The sequence below is a fragment of the Hemicordylus capensis genome, chromosome 1, assembly GCF_027244095.1.
Source record: "Hemicordylus capensis ecotype Gifberg chromosome 1, rHemCap1.1.pri, whole genome shotgun sequence".
In the NCBI taxonomy this organism is placed as follows: domain Eukaryota; kingdom Metazoa; phylum Chordata; class Lepidosauria; order Squamata; family Cordylidae; genus Hemicordylus; species Hemicordylus capensis.
The window spans coordinates 253,442,286-253,457,009 of NC_069657.1; the positions used below are offsets into that span (position 1 = coordinate 253,442,286).

At 42.4% G+C, this 14,724-nt stretch overlaps 1 long non-coding RNA gene across 1 annotated transcript; it reads left to right on the forward strand.

The window, feature by feature from the left end:
• Positions 1 to 328: 328 nt before the first annotated feature.
• Positions 329 to 13,496, forward strand: LOC128340830 (uncharacterized). The gene is made up of 3 exons (XR_008314003.1): positions 329 to 455; positions 3,936 to 4,065; positions 13,275 to 13,496. It is a non-coding gene; the product is annotated as an uncharacterized LOC128340830 (long non-coding RNA).
• Positions 13,497 to 14,724: the final 1,228 nt, after the last annotated feature.

Genomic DNA, 14,724 nt, shown 5'->3' on the forward strand with positions numbered 1-14,724 from the left:
CTAGAGAGGTTAATAACCTTACTAGCTGACCCCCACACAGAGCATCTGTGCACTCTTTGGGGCTGGCTACCTCTCCCCCCACCACCTGCCCCAGTATCTGGCCAGGCCCAGGCACCACCACCTCAACTCAGAGGCCAGGCCCGCCGCCACTGCTTGCCTTGCCTCTGCGGCCCGCCACTGCCTCGCCTCTGCTGCCGGGCCCGCCGCAACCACCACGGCCGGGCCCACTGTCACCTCACCTCCGAGGTCACCCAGCCGACCAATTCTCCTGGGTGCGCCTCAGCCAATCAGGCACCTCCACCATCCAGCCAATCAGCTGGGTGCCAGGACGGCACACCCATGAGAATTAATATAATAGATAACTCTGGGGACCAGTTTTACAAGAAGAATGATGTTCTTATATCTTCTTCCCTGTATCAAGCTTTTGCTGCCACCACCAAGCCCTTCTTGCTTAGGTTTGTGTCATGACAACCCCTTAGTAGTATAGCTGAGGGCTGCGTGGGAAGGAGGTATAATACACTGGGCACAGAATTAACTTTAGAATAAAACAAAGTTGAGTGTATTTACGCACAAGCAGCTTAAAGGTCTCTCTTTCTGCTAAAACAGGGCTTCACACTCTTAATGGTTTCTATAACAACAATAACAAGTCTTGGTTACAGTCTATATTTGGTATGATGTAAGGTTTTATGACAACACCAACTTCACCCATTGGCAGATGCTCTTCACAGCTAAATAAATAAATAAATAACATATATGGGCAGATAGTTAAATAGTTTGACCAAGGGAGCCACAGTTGGATTGTCTAACACCCATAGACACCGATCCTGTCCTACCCAGTCCCTCCCTGGAACCCCACCAATCCCAGAACATCTCCATCGAGATCTTCTCTCTAGCTCTGTCCGTCCCTCTCTCCTGGCTTCTCTAAGCCCTGTCTAAACATCTGAGCTTACAGAAAGTCAGTTTAACTGCCACTCTCTGCTCCATTCTAAAGCCCCTCCCTCAGAAATTCCGCCTGGAGGACGGCTACTTGTACTTGGGTTCAAAAGATGATTGACAGCTCCGGTGCTGCTGCCAACCATCACAATAGCCTTGCTGTATTTTTATTGTGTTGTTGCATAAACTGCCTTGAAATTATAATGAAAAGCAGGATATAAATCTTAGATAGATAAAAGTCCATATGAATCTTTAAAGGAGGTCTTCATATCTGTCTTATGTAGAATTTGGGCTGCTTTCTATAAAATGTTTGCTGATGCTTTCAAAGACAAGATGGATGATGGCTCTCATCCAGTGTAGCTCCTCATCTTTTCCTTTCTCTGGTCAATTGGTGCAAAATCTGGGTCATGTGTTGATATATGTGAGGGGGGAGGGGGACCAGTAAAGGAGAAAATGAGGCTCCTTCAGGGCTTCTGTGGGGAGAGTGGGCTTGACCTGTCAGCGAGCCCTGGGAGGCCAGATCGGCCACCCATGCAATAACCGGATCCATCACGGAGCCAGTTGGGGTAGTGAGGATTGGGGGTCGCCTGGCCCCTGGAAGTCCCAGAATGCCCCGCGTGAGTGCATGGGGCATTCTGGGGAGACCCCCAAGGCCAGGAGGCTTGTTGCATCATCCCAGTCAGGGATCTCCTCGCAAGTCAGCACGGCACGGTGCCGTGCTGCAGCAACTCACGATCATGTAAACTAACCTCATTTTAAAGGAGGGGTATTTAGGCGGGCTAGCAACCAGGCTCACCCATGAGCCTGGTGATTCCCACGACTGATGGAAAGTGGGCTGGGCTCTCTTAGCCCACTTTACAGCAGTCATGATAATAGCTTCAGTGACTCATCAGACACAGCTAAATAAAAAGCTTCAAATATCAGCAGGACTTTATAAGCCCACCTTAACTGATAACTCTTTTACGGATATCTATTGGAAAAATAGATAGGGGTTAGCTGGACATTTTTGTGTCTGTTTATGCAAGGAATGGAAAGAAAATGAAAGAGATGACGTGCTCACTGAGCAATCAGGCAGCTGCACTCTGCAAAAGCAGTGCAAGATGGAAAAGATGGCTTAAAGACTCCTACAATCACTATGCCTCATGGAGGAACAAAATACTGAAAGTTTGTTCCCAGACAAAGCCATGTCCCTAAACAACTGCAGGACTTTTTGCATGTAAACAGAGATCACCCCATCAGTGGAGCTATAAAAGAGAAATTAACTCTTCTCTCCAGCTCCTATACAAAATCACACCATGTTCACATGCACTGTTTTTACAAAAAGCACTTAAGATGCTTCAACTCCTTCTCCATTCTCACAAATAAAAGTGGAAGGCACTGAGACGCTTACTCCTGAGCGCTTTGTTTCTCAGGAGATCCACTTCCTCTCTTTGGCAATTCTAATGTGTGGCTCGAGTGTGATTGGAGACAAATTGTGGGGGTGAGCATAGCATAGAGGAACCCTGGGATACCCTCTCATGGGATCATTGAACATCGGGGCTTCAAAGTTGGGGGAATGGTCATCAAATCCAAAGTATAAAATAATTATTCTACATTAAAAACCAAGGGCATAGCTATAATTGAACAAGGGGAGAGATAAATGTTCCCTCTCTCAGAGTCCCAGGAACATCCCCCCCACACACACACACCGGCCACACACAAGCAACAGAAGATTGGTGTGGCATGGCCGGCAGGCACAGCAGCAGGTTGCAAGGAGCCCCCCCCCCCCGGACATTTTGAGGCCCCCTCCTGGTGCTGAGGACTGGACTTCCACTCAGAAGTCAGGTCCAAAGAGCACCTCTGTTGGCACCTAAGAAAGTTGATGGAATGTTCAGAATGTTATCCATCATCAAAATGTTTAGGTTTGAGATCAGCGAAGGTGTAGAACCCTCCACTGGTCTGAAACTAAATATTTGTATGATAGTTCCAAAAAGCTGTTTCTAGTCCCTAAAAATCTCACATATTTTTGCAGGTCTGGTTGACCCTACATTTTTAAATTTTGTGCACCCTGCTTCCTGAGGATCTCAGCTTTCTAGCAGCATTATTATTATTTCTAGCATTCCCAAGAACTGTCCAAGACAATCCTAGAACTTCAACTTCCTTTCCCATAATAAAATGTAAAATTGTTTGATGGACAAACAGTTCCAGCCCTTAGGTTCTCTCCCCTTGTTTGACAGACTTATTTGGTTGGCCCTTGAATCTACTGTCAAAGCTCCCAGACACGACTCCTCCATACACTTTTCCTTCCTGAAGCTGCATATCTCTCTGGAAACAATCACAATCCAAATGTTGTTCCTTAGTCTAACTAAAATATAAAATGGAGCTTGACTAGTCTGTTCACATACCTGCCAACATGTCCCTATTTTCCCATTCACCTGAATGGGAAAATAGGGACATGTTGGCAGGTATATGTTCATTGTGATGGGCCTGAAATTTAGCGTCTTTTGCCTTACAGTGGTCAGATATAGGCAAATACTGGTGCCTACTGCATGTCAATCAATAAATGCCATTGCATGTCAGTTATCAAATACACCAACTGTGAATTAAGGGCAAAAATCATATGCTGAAAGCAAATATCATAGGATATTTTAAAAATCACATATTTTTGCCTAATGTTAACCAAATAGACAGTATTTGGAAAAGATTCAACATCAAAATTCAGAAGAAAATGTTGAGGGGAAATGTTGGCTGGGTGTTTTACATTTTACCACTCTGTCTGAAGCTTAGAAGAAGAAAGAGGAACATGTGAAATGTGGTGTGAGAACAGCAGCACACACTACCATAACTCATCTATTTATTGCTCACTACATAGGCTCAAGACAGAAAAAATTAGACTGATTGAATAACTAGCACAATTTATCTAAGAACTATTTCTGGTTATTGGTTCATTAGGGCCTAGAACTGTTTGGTTCCTGAGGAGATCATACAGACTCATTCACTCACACAGACCTCTGTTTTCACAGTGTTTCCTCCATTTCCTTGCATGACCTGTCTCATTCTGAGGCCTACTAGGCTTGGCTCTTGGCAAAACACAAGACAGCAGAAGACTCTTCTCTTTGCTCTTATGCATTGCTGAGAGTGGACCAGGAAAAGGTATTAAGCATACTGATGCTTAACATGACATAAAAATGTCTTTTTGATTGCAGTTGTCTGTTTTATTGGGTTTGCATCGTATTAGTGTCATATGAGTACTTGATTTCAATATAACAATATGAAAGTGCACATGTAATTTCACTTCTATATCACATTAATACTAAACTGCTGAACATGGTAGTAATATAAAACTAATGTGACAGATTGAGACAAGTATGAGATGATGTAAAACTCTTAGTACTGTAAAAAGTTATTCAGGCCAAAGAGATAACACTGAAAGAATCATATGATTTTAAAGTTCCTCATTCCTTTCTTTGACCTGATGAAGAAATTCTGATCATAAGGTATTAAATCTAGTGAACAATTTTCCATTCACAGTTTTCTACCCCAACGTCTTTTTATTGACCCTTCATTGTACATTGTCAGGTGGCCCTACCAACCACATGACATCCCTCTCAGGCCAAATGCAGCCGACAAGCCCTGTAGTATGACCTGCTAGGTATAGGCTCCAACTTCCCTTATTTACCCATAGAACTGAGAAAGGGTTCTACAGGGTAGGGATGTGCAAACAGGTGTTTCCTCCATTCCTTCAACGTCATGCTAGGGTCATGCCAGGCCATGCAGAGGCCCATTGCACAGGCGTAGCAGCGTCCAAAATGGCTGCCGCACTGAGGGGAGAAGGCCAAAAACCAGCCAAAGAGAGGCCAAATGGCCGATTTCTGAAATAAGGGAGGCCAGCAGGGGGAGGGGGAACTTTTAAAAACCTCGTTAACTGAACCGGGGTGGGTGTTGAGGGGACCAGACTGAACCGGGGTGGGTGTTGAGGGGGTGCCGGACCGAACTAGCCCGGTCTGACTTGGGTCCAGTTCTGACTCGAACCAAACTGGACCATCCTGTTCTGTGCACACCCCGACTACAGGGTTCTACTGTTCTTCATATTTTAGTCTACTTCCCTTAAGGAAAATAAGGTTATGAGATCAACCAGCAGTGTGTGTGTGTTTGTGTGTGTGTGTCCCCATGTGTCCGTGCCTCCCCTCCCCCATCAACTTTGCAATGCGTGCCTGGACCAATATGAACCAAATTGGCTACAATTGTAGGGACACATAGGGACACCTCAACGCAATAGTTTGTGGTGATGTCATCCACCCCATTCAAAATAGTGGACGCATGAATGTTTGAGGCATAACTGGCTTATGAACAGCCTAATCAATTTGAACAAAATTTGCTACAACGGTAGGTACACATAGGGACACCTCAAAGGCATAGTTGCTGATGATATCATCAACCCCAGTTCAAGATGGCACATGTGTGGATGTTTAAGGCTGAAGTGGTCTAACTTGTGAGGATGGTAATTATCAATTAAGATTATAGTGAAAGGAAGAAGGCAGATTAGTTCTTGCCAGAACAAATTGTTCTCATCTGAGTTGCTAGAGTTGTCATTTTTCAGAATTCAGCTCCCTCCTCATAGTCCCTAAAAATTTAAACTGGAGGTGAGTGGGTGGGTGTATCATGCACCTACCTGTAACTGGGTGCACAACACTAAGGCACTATGCAGTACACAACATTTAGTGGGCGAAATCCAGCCTTCTGCAAAGTGCAGTAGTGAAGGGGCTCACGAGGGGACAACACTTGGACAATAATCCTTGGCATGATTGTTACAATGATAGCCCTTGAGCCAAGCCAGTTCAAGTGCCAGCTGGCTCGACCTCGAGCCAGTTCACACATCCCTATGCAGAAGGTCCCAGGTTCACTCCCTGGAATCTCCAGGCAGGGCTGGGAAAGACTCTGACCTGAAACCTTGGAGAGCCACTGCCAGTCAGTGTAGACAAATATTGAACTAGATGGACCAATGGTCTTATTCAGAACACAACTGTTTATGTACTTCTTTTTACACCGTTAAAAAACTGGAAGCACACACACACAAAAAAAACCAGTCACCTCAGGCAAATCTAGTCTCTCATTTCCCTTGATCTGGTTATCACAAGGGAAGGGAGGCCCCAGTTTGGCTGGCATAAACCTTTTCCCATTGCTGGATGATTCTCCTTAAATGGGAGAAGAAGCAGAGCTAAACAGGTTCATCAAGCCCTCTTCTTTCGAAAATTATTCATATAGATGCTTCAGAAAATGTACTGCACTCAGGCACTGTACTCAGCACAAGATACATCTCCAAGCTAAGGAACTAAGCCAAGGAAAGAGGCATCCACTGAAATAAAGCAATGTGGAAAATATTCATCTCTCATTTGTTTTTTCAAATGCACATTGTCAGCCTGAAAGTATATGTCAAACTCTAGCGAATCAGGCAGTAAATCTTTAATGATATGAGTTGCTGCTTAAATACAAGAATATAGCAAGCCCACAACCACTAGCTTAAAACCCCAACTGCACTGCTTATAAAAGTAAGTCTTTTTCACAGTAGCTTTCACCGTGACTCTGAGCACCCTGCCACTGTGCCTGTTTTAACTCTATGCACGCTCCGGGATCTGTAGAAGAAATATAAGCCTGCATTGTATCAAAAGAAGCAGTACATCCCCTTGTTTAATCAAATTACTCCAGAGTGCCAGCCATACATGTTAAGTTGAGCTTAATGTGAAATTAAGTGAAAACATTACCAAAGTATACTATTAAGAAATGTCCTTTAGTTTGGGCTTTTGGTTTTATTTTATTTATTTATTTTTTGGTGCAATATTATTTGCACAATTTGTCTATCAGAACATTATTGCTTTAAGAGAGAAAAATTTAAACCCTCAGAAATTACTCTCAGTCTAACGAGTTCTTTTCCACTGACTACAGACATCATTAGGGGATGGCTATAGCCTGGGGCTGTGCATGAACTTTTTCTTCTAACTGTACACTTTATGTATAATTTAGTTTTCTTGCCTAAATTATTCAAGCAAATAGTGAGTGAAAATAATGGAGTTCACTGAAACCTTCCAGAGTATTAGAATAAAACAGTTTTTTTGCGTTGATTTGAATTTTTAAGCTTTTTAATCATGGATTTCAAATGGAATATGAATGTTTTTCAGCTCTTCTTAGCTTGTCCCTCATGCCTTCCTTTCCCCACCCACTAGAAAAAGAAAATAAGACAGGGAACTATCTTTAGCAAATATACTATCAATTAATAAATGCTGGTTATACCTTCCTGAGGTAGAAAAGTTAACAGTAGAGGGGCAAAACATAGAAGTACAAGAAGTGTGGGAAGTGACTGAACAGCTAGCCCTTCACTTAATGCAATCAATATCATGGTTTATTATCAGGTAAATGTGATTTCCCCAGAACAAAAGTGTTTTAGGAAGTGTTTGGATCCAAGGCAAACTGACAACTGCAGAACTTCAAGAATAGTGTGTGGTGGGCCTATTTTTGGCAATCATTTCCTAGGGTGAAGAAAGCATCGCTATTTTTATGTTGTTGCAGAGCATCCAGTTCCATAGGTTTATTCTCAAAGTAGTTTAGTGGTCAGTTTCAAACTTTTTGTAATTCAAACTTTTCCTAAATATAGCACTTCCGTTCAGGGGAAATCATATTTTTCCAGTAACAAACCCTGATATTTTGTTGTTGGCAAAATGTATCATGTGAGTGGTGTGTGGCATGAGTATCACAGACATCAATAGGATAGTGCCTATGACATCATTACTGTCAAGCAACACAGCCTCTCCTTCCTAGGGTGATACTAGATTGTGTACTCTTTAAAAATGTTAGTTCATTGATGCTTTACAGCAGTGGTTCCCAACCTGGGGGCCTCCAGATGTTTCTGAACTACAACTCCCATCATCCCAGCCAATGTTCCCTCTAATGGGGATTCCCAGATGTAGTTGACTACAACTCCCAGAATCCTCGGCCTTTGCTTGGAGATTATGGAAGTTGTAGTCAACAACATCTAGGAATCCCTGTTACAGAGAACACTACCCCCAGCTACAATTTATTGAGGCTGGGAATGATGGGAGTTGTAGTTCGTCGACATCTGGAGGCCCCCAGGTTGGGCTTTACAGGCTGAATGCTCCCTCACTGTACCACTCAAAAGAATGCTAATCTAGCCCTTTAGCTAACAAGCAGTAAACACAAGCAAAACTATTGATTGATGATTGATTGATTGATTGATTGATTGATTGATTGATTGATTGATTTGCATTTCTATAGTGCCTAGTATAGAAATCTCTAGGCGGTGATATTTACTCAGCTTGTAGCAATGCATACTCCCCCCCCCCCCCCCGTTTCACAGAACCCCCTACTTAAAAAAAAAAGTTCCTTTGAGCCACTCCAGGTCCACCTTCGTTGTTTGGTGGAGCTGCCAAAGCTCCATAGCTAGGCATTTCTCCCATCTGTTATCCTGTGGGCATGCAGCAATTGAGGGATTTGTTAAAGCATGGCACAAAGAGAAAGAATGCAGTTGTGGTGTGCTTGCCAGGATAATATACATAAACCTTCAGATTAGATACCATAGACCAGGGATGCACAACTTCAGCACTCCAGCTGTTCTGGGAAGCAAACTCCCATCATTCCTGACTATTGGCCACTGTGACTGGGAATTATGGCAGCTGTACCTCAAAAACAGCTAGATGATGGAAGTTGTGCAGCCCTACCATAGACATAGTTAATATGCATTACTTGTTATGAGTTACAGTGAAAGGCCTAAAAGGTCTTATGGCTCCAGTATGTACACTGGAAGTCTAATGCTCCCTGGGATTATTAATTGAAAGATAAGCTTTCTGAATCACTTAAAGGAGCTCTGGATCAGAGGAACATAGGAAGCTGCCATATACTGAGTCAGACCTGAGTCAGGTCTATCTAGCACAGTATTGTCTACACAGACTGGCAGTGGCTTCTCCAAGGTTGCAGACAGGAATCTCTCTCAGCCCTATCTTGGAGAAGCCAGAGAGGGAACTTGAAACCTAGATGCTCTTCCCAGAGCAACTCCATCCCCTGAGGGGAATATCTTACAGTGCTCACACATGTGGTCTCCCATTCAAATGCAACCAGGGCAGACCCTGCTTAGCTAGGGGGACAAGTCACGCTTGCTACCACAAGACCAGCTCTCCATATTTATCTACCTTGCAATGTGTAAGTGTTGATTAAAAAGAAATGATGAAGCCATGGCTTACACAGGAGTTCCATGGGTGTCTCAGAACTCTACGAAACATATGGTGAGTGAAGTCAAGGGTTCTGAACTGTTCTTCTAGGAATTCTAGGAATCCTTGGAAGTTTATCAGAGCTCCTTAAAGAGAAGGTTATGAACAGTATACAAGCTTCCCTGTAATTTGTCATCACAGAAGAGCATAAGGCATGGACAAGAGTGTACTTTCCATTTGTGCAGGCCAATGACGAGCCCAGCACTCTTGTTCCCCACATGAGTGCCACAGAATGCACCCCAGGAACATTTATAATATGTAGGTGTTCCTTGGCAGACAAATTACATGTGAATATACTCTGAGTATATAAATGTTGACACTCTCTGCTCAAGCCAACAGCAATTTAAAGAGCAAGAGGCAATGCATAGTGGTAGCAGTTGCACAGCATCCTGAATATTTGGATAATCCGAAGTATGGTTAAAAGCAAAGGCCCTGGAAACATGGAGACCCCTGATAACTGGGCAAAGAGGCACTTTTTCCATGGTGATTCTCTTTATTTAGCAGGGGGAGAGTAACTGGCCCTATCCACCCCAGCATAGTACTTCCAGTGACTGTTGCTGGTGTCTGTCTTATGTTTCTTTTTAGAATGTGAGCCCTTTGGGGACAGGGAGCCATCTTATTTATTTGTTATTTCTCTGTGTAAACCGCCCTGAACCATTTTGGAAGGGCGGTATAGAAACTGTATTTTTATTTATTTATTTATTTATTTATTTATTTATTTACACAGTCAGACAGGCGTTATTGACTGGTTTGTTTTATCCAGACATCAAGTCCTTCCCAAGGACCTGGCATGGCTGAATTTTATTGTCAATGTTGTTGCTGTTATAGATATCATCGCAGAATATAGGCTGTTCCCAGTAAAGCTGCTTTTTGTAATTGGCTGATGGTGATTTCTGTGGCCCCTATGGTGTTGAGGTGCTCTTCAAGGTCTTTTGGAACTGCACCCAGGGCGCCAGTTACCACTGGGATTATTTTGGTCTTTTTCTGCCACAGCCTTTCAATTTCAATTTGTAGATCTTTGTAATTGAAAGGCTGTGGCAGAAATTATTATTTCTTGTTTACACAGTCAGACAGGTGTTATTGACTGGTTTGTTTTATCCAGACATCAAGTCCTTCCCAAGGACCTGGGATGGCTGAATTTTATTGTCAGTTGTTATAGATATCGTTGCAGAATATATTATTATTATTATTATTATTATTATTATTATTATTATTATTATTATTATTATAGGCAGCATTGCGGAAGTGCAATTGTGAAAGTGTCAGTATTAGCAGTCTCTTCTACAAGACGGCCAGCCTTTTTTTTTTTAGGTGCCTGCTCCAGCTTTTTTTTAAAAAATTATCTATTTATTTATTTATCTATTTATCTATCATATTTATACACCACCCCAAACTTTCATCTTTGGGCAGTTAGCAATAACATAAAACAAGTTAAAACATACATAAAATTCTTAAAACCGTATAAACAATCTACAAATCAAAACAGATTAAAACTTAAAAATTTAAAAAGCTGAAAAAGCTTGGGTGACAAGGTGGGTTTTCAAGTGCTTTTTAAAAGTTGTCAGAGATGGGGAGGATCATATTTCAGAAGGGAGCGCATTCCACAGTCTCAGGGCAGCAATCAAGAACGCCCGTCTCCCTGTGGCCACCAGCCAAGCTGGCAGCAACTGCAGATGGACTTCTCCAGAAAACCTCAGTGGCTGGTGGGGCTCATACTGAAGAAGACATTCTCTTAAATACCCAGGGCCTAAGCCATTTAGGGTTTTATAGGTTATAACCAGCACGTTGTATTTTGCCCAGAAACCTATTGGTAGCAAAGGAGTAATGTGGTCTCTCCGAGATGGCCCAGAGACCAACCTGGCTGCCGCATTCTTTACCAATTGGAGTTTCCAGACTATGTACAAAGGCAGCCCCACATAGAGTGCATTGCAGAAGTCAAGTCTGGAGGTTACCAGCATATGTAGCACTGTTTTGAGGACATTCATCTCAAGAAACAGACACAGCTAGTGTATCAGCCAAAGCTGATAGAAATCTCCTTTGGCCACTGCCTCAACCTGAGATACCAGGGAGTGGTGTGGATCCAGAAGTACTCCCAGACTGCGTACCTGTTCCTTTTGGGGAAGTGTGACCCCATCTAGAACAGGCAGATCAAACTTGTCTCTGGAGTTTTGACCTTGCATAATAAGTACCTCCATCTTATCTGGATTCAGTCTCAGTTTGTTTGCTTGTTCATTCGTTTGTTCGTTCGTTCATTCATTCGATTTCTGTACCGCCCTTCCAAAAATGGCTTGGGGCAGTTTACACAGAGAAATAACAAATAAATAAGATGGATCCCTGTCCCCAAAAGGTTCACAATCTAAAAAGAAACATAAGATAGACACCAGCAACAGTCACTGGAGGTACTGTGCTGGAGGTGGATAGGGCCAGTTACTCTCCCCCTGCTAAATAAAAGAGAATCACCATGTTAAAAGGTGCCTCTTTGCCAAGTTAGAAGGGGTTAATGTTAACTCCCTCATCCAGCCTATTACTGCTTCCAGGCAGGCATTTAGGGAGGTTATGCCAACTCCTGATAATGTTGACATGGAGAAATAGATCTGGGTGTCATCAGCATACTGATGATACCATTTTAGGGGCCTGCAGCAGCATGGGCACATGAGATTTGCCCTGCTCCTCCCCCCAATCTGTTTATGTCCTTGTCTTCTTCCTTCCTTCCCAGCCTGCAGATGGAGGAGGGAGTACATCTGATGCTTTAAAGGGCTGGCTCTCCCTCTCCTGCCACAAGCAAGACAAGGAGGGGACTGGCTAGCAAAGTCACCACTAGGGTGAGTGGGTGGGTAAAGAACAGTAGGGCAACAGTAGGGCTGCCCACAACCTCTCTGTTGGCTTACTCAGGAAGGTCACCTGCCCAGACTTCCCCTTTCTCCATGTCGCTGCCAGGAGGTCTCAACCACACCACAGAATAACCTGATTATTTACACACACACACACACACACACACACACACACACACACACACACAATCTATCTATCTATCTATCTATCTATCTATCTATCTATCTATCTATCTATATGTGAATACTTTCATTATCAGAATAATGTCAAAAAAACCACACCACAGAATAACCTGATTATTTACACAGAGAGAGAGAGATAGAGATATATGATTTGATTATTTTCAGAACAATGTCAAAAAGGGTTATTGCTTGCTGCAGGGTTGTGCTACATTCATTGCATTTTGACTTTAGCCCATTTGGTTTAAAAACACTTCCCTTGTAAAAGCACCCTTGTTAAGTAGGCTGGCTATTGAAACTGATCTATAATAAGATCAGATCACAACAGGGACAATTTGGTAAATTTGCAGTGCAATTCTGTGGAGGTTTATTCAGAATTGGGTCCTACTGAGATCCCAAGTAAATGTGCGTAGGGTTTCAATTTTAGAAAGGACATTTGGGATTGTGGAGGCTTTTTCGATGTGTGTACATCTAATCCTCAAGATGGTGGGATCTGGCATAACTTTGATGAGATCACTGTGATCTCAGTGGCACAATATTGGTTTGCACCTGAAGAATATTTGGTACTCAGTCAATGTGGAAGTAATGGACACATCAATCGTTATTATGGCTGATTTTATCAGTTGCCACATTTGAATCTTATCTACCAACTTCAAATTTGCTTTTATTCTGACCAGTTTGATCTGAAATTGAAATGTTTACTGAGGTTTTACTAACTGGGATGAGTGAAATAGGTTTTATAAGAGCCTAAACTGTTATGAAAATAGAGTTTCTTGAAAGAGCTCAGGAACCTGCTCAAGGTTGACTCAGCCTTCCATCCTTCCGAGGTCGGTAAAATGAGTACCCAGAATGTTGGGGGCAATATGCTAAATCATTGTAAAACACTTAGAGAGCTCCGGCTATAAAGCGGTATATAAATGTAAGTGCTATTGCTATTGCTATTGCTAAGTTAACTTGAGTAAGAGAACTTAGCTTGCAAACTTGAACTGCCAGATGTTGATGTTTTTGTTTTAATGCATATATTAGATTGTGCTGTGGATTATTTAAATATTCAAATATGTTATTTTTTTCCTAGCATTGGTCAGAGGGGAGATGCATTCAGGATGAGGAGACTTTATTGCTTCTTGAGGATGTCCAAATATCAGCAGATACCTGGAATTAACTTTGCATGATATCAGTCTCTTATTCTTTCATGTATGTTAATTATTCACAATATGTATCTCAGCTACATGCATGCGCCCTAAGGCCTAGCAGCACTGCATACAATATTAAAAGCTTTAATATTGCTAATAAGAAATGTGTAGGGCTTAATCCAAAGCCTGTTGAAATCAATAAATAGAAACGCTCTCATCTATCCTGATAGGTTTCAGAATAAATTCCTGTAACATAAACCAATTTTTGTGCACTTTTTTTTTCTTGCTGATTTGAAATCCTGTTATTTGTGCAATATTATTGATGATTAATATTCCCACTCTATCACAAGTGTTACATCAGGCTCTCTGGATGTATTCATAAAGAATGGTTAACTGATCAACCATCACCTCCCAATTAATAAAGCCTGAGGACACGTTAAACATTTTGAACATTTGGTTTAACAGCTTGGGAAATGCAATCATTCCAAAATCCTTTACTGAAGACTTTAAAGAATTATATGAAAATTGGAAGAAAGACGGGTGTAGTTACACTCCCAGTATTATCTAATCTCATGATCTGATCATGTGTTGTTCTATTTGGTAGTGTGTCCTTCTGTCTTTGTTTCACTCTCATTGACATAGCTCCTAGGAACCTGAGAACTTCATCTCCAAAAATATATAACTATACATCACAGCAGCCAGGAAAAACTTGGCAATGAGTCTCAAATGTGTCATACATATCATATTTTTAACTTTAAAAGAATTTGTGGGATGTCAGTACTAACTGTTTAGGCCCTTGGCTGTATTCTTTAGGGCAGTTGGCAACCTTTTTTACAGGGTGTGCCAAGTCCTGAGCCGATGCCCAGATGCCACTGGTCATGCCAACTGGCCACCAGTCACATCCCTTATGTTGACATCAGGGGTGGGGCCAGTCTGCCTCATTTCCCACATGCTTCATCAGCCTCTCCCCGATGGCTTGCAACTGGTTCACTGGCTGGGAGAGAAGTTACTAAGGAAGCATGTGTGAAGGAGGCAGAAGAACAACCCCCTCATGCCATTGTCAGGAGCGGAAGATGCTCTGCCTCCTTCCTGCTCATTTCCTCAGCTTCTCTCTGCAACAGCCAGCAGCCAATCACTAACAAGCCACGAAGAATCACCTCATCTGCTACTCTTGGCATGTTTGCCAGGGGTTGCTGACCCCAGTCCTTAGGGTCTGAGTCTTTGGTTACATCTACACTGAATGTTTACAATGAATTATTGTGATAATGACTACAAGGAGGGAGACAACTTGATGATTGCTACATCCAGTGTATATAGGAGAAAGCAAATGGTAGATGGTATTTGAAACTACAAGAAATAAATTTTAACTGAGCACATAGTTCACAAAATATC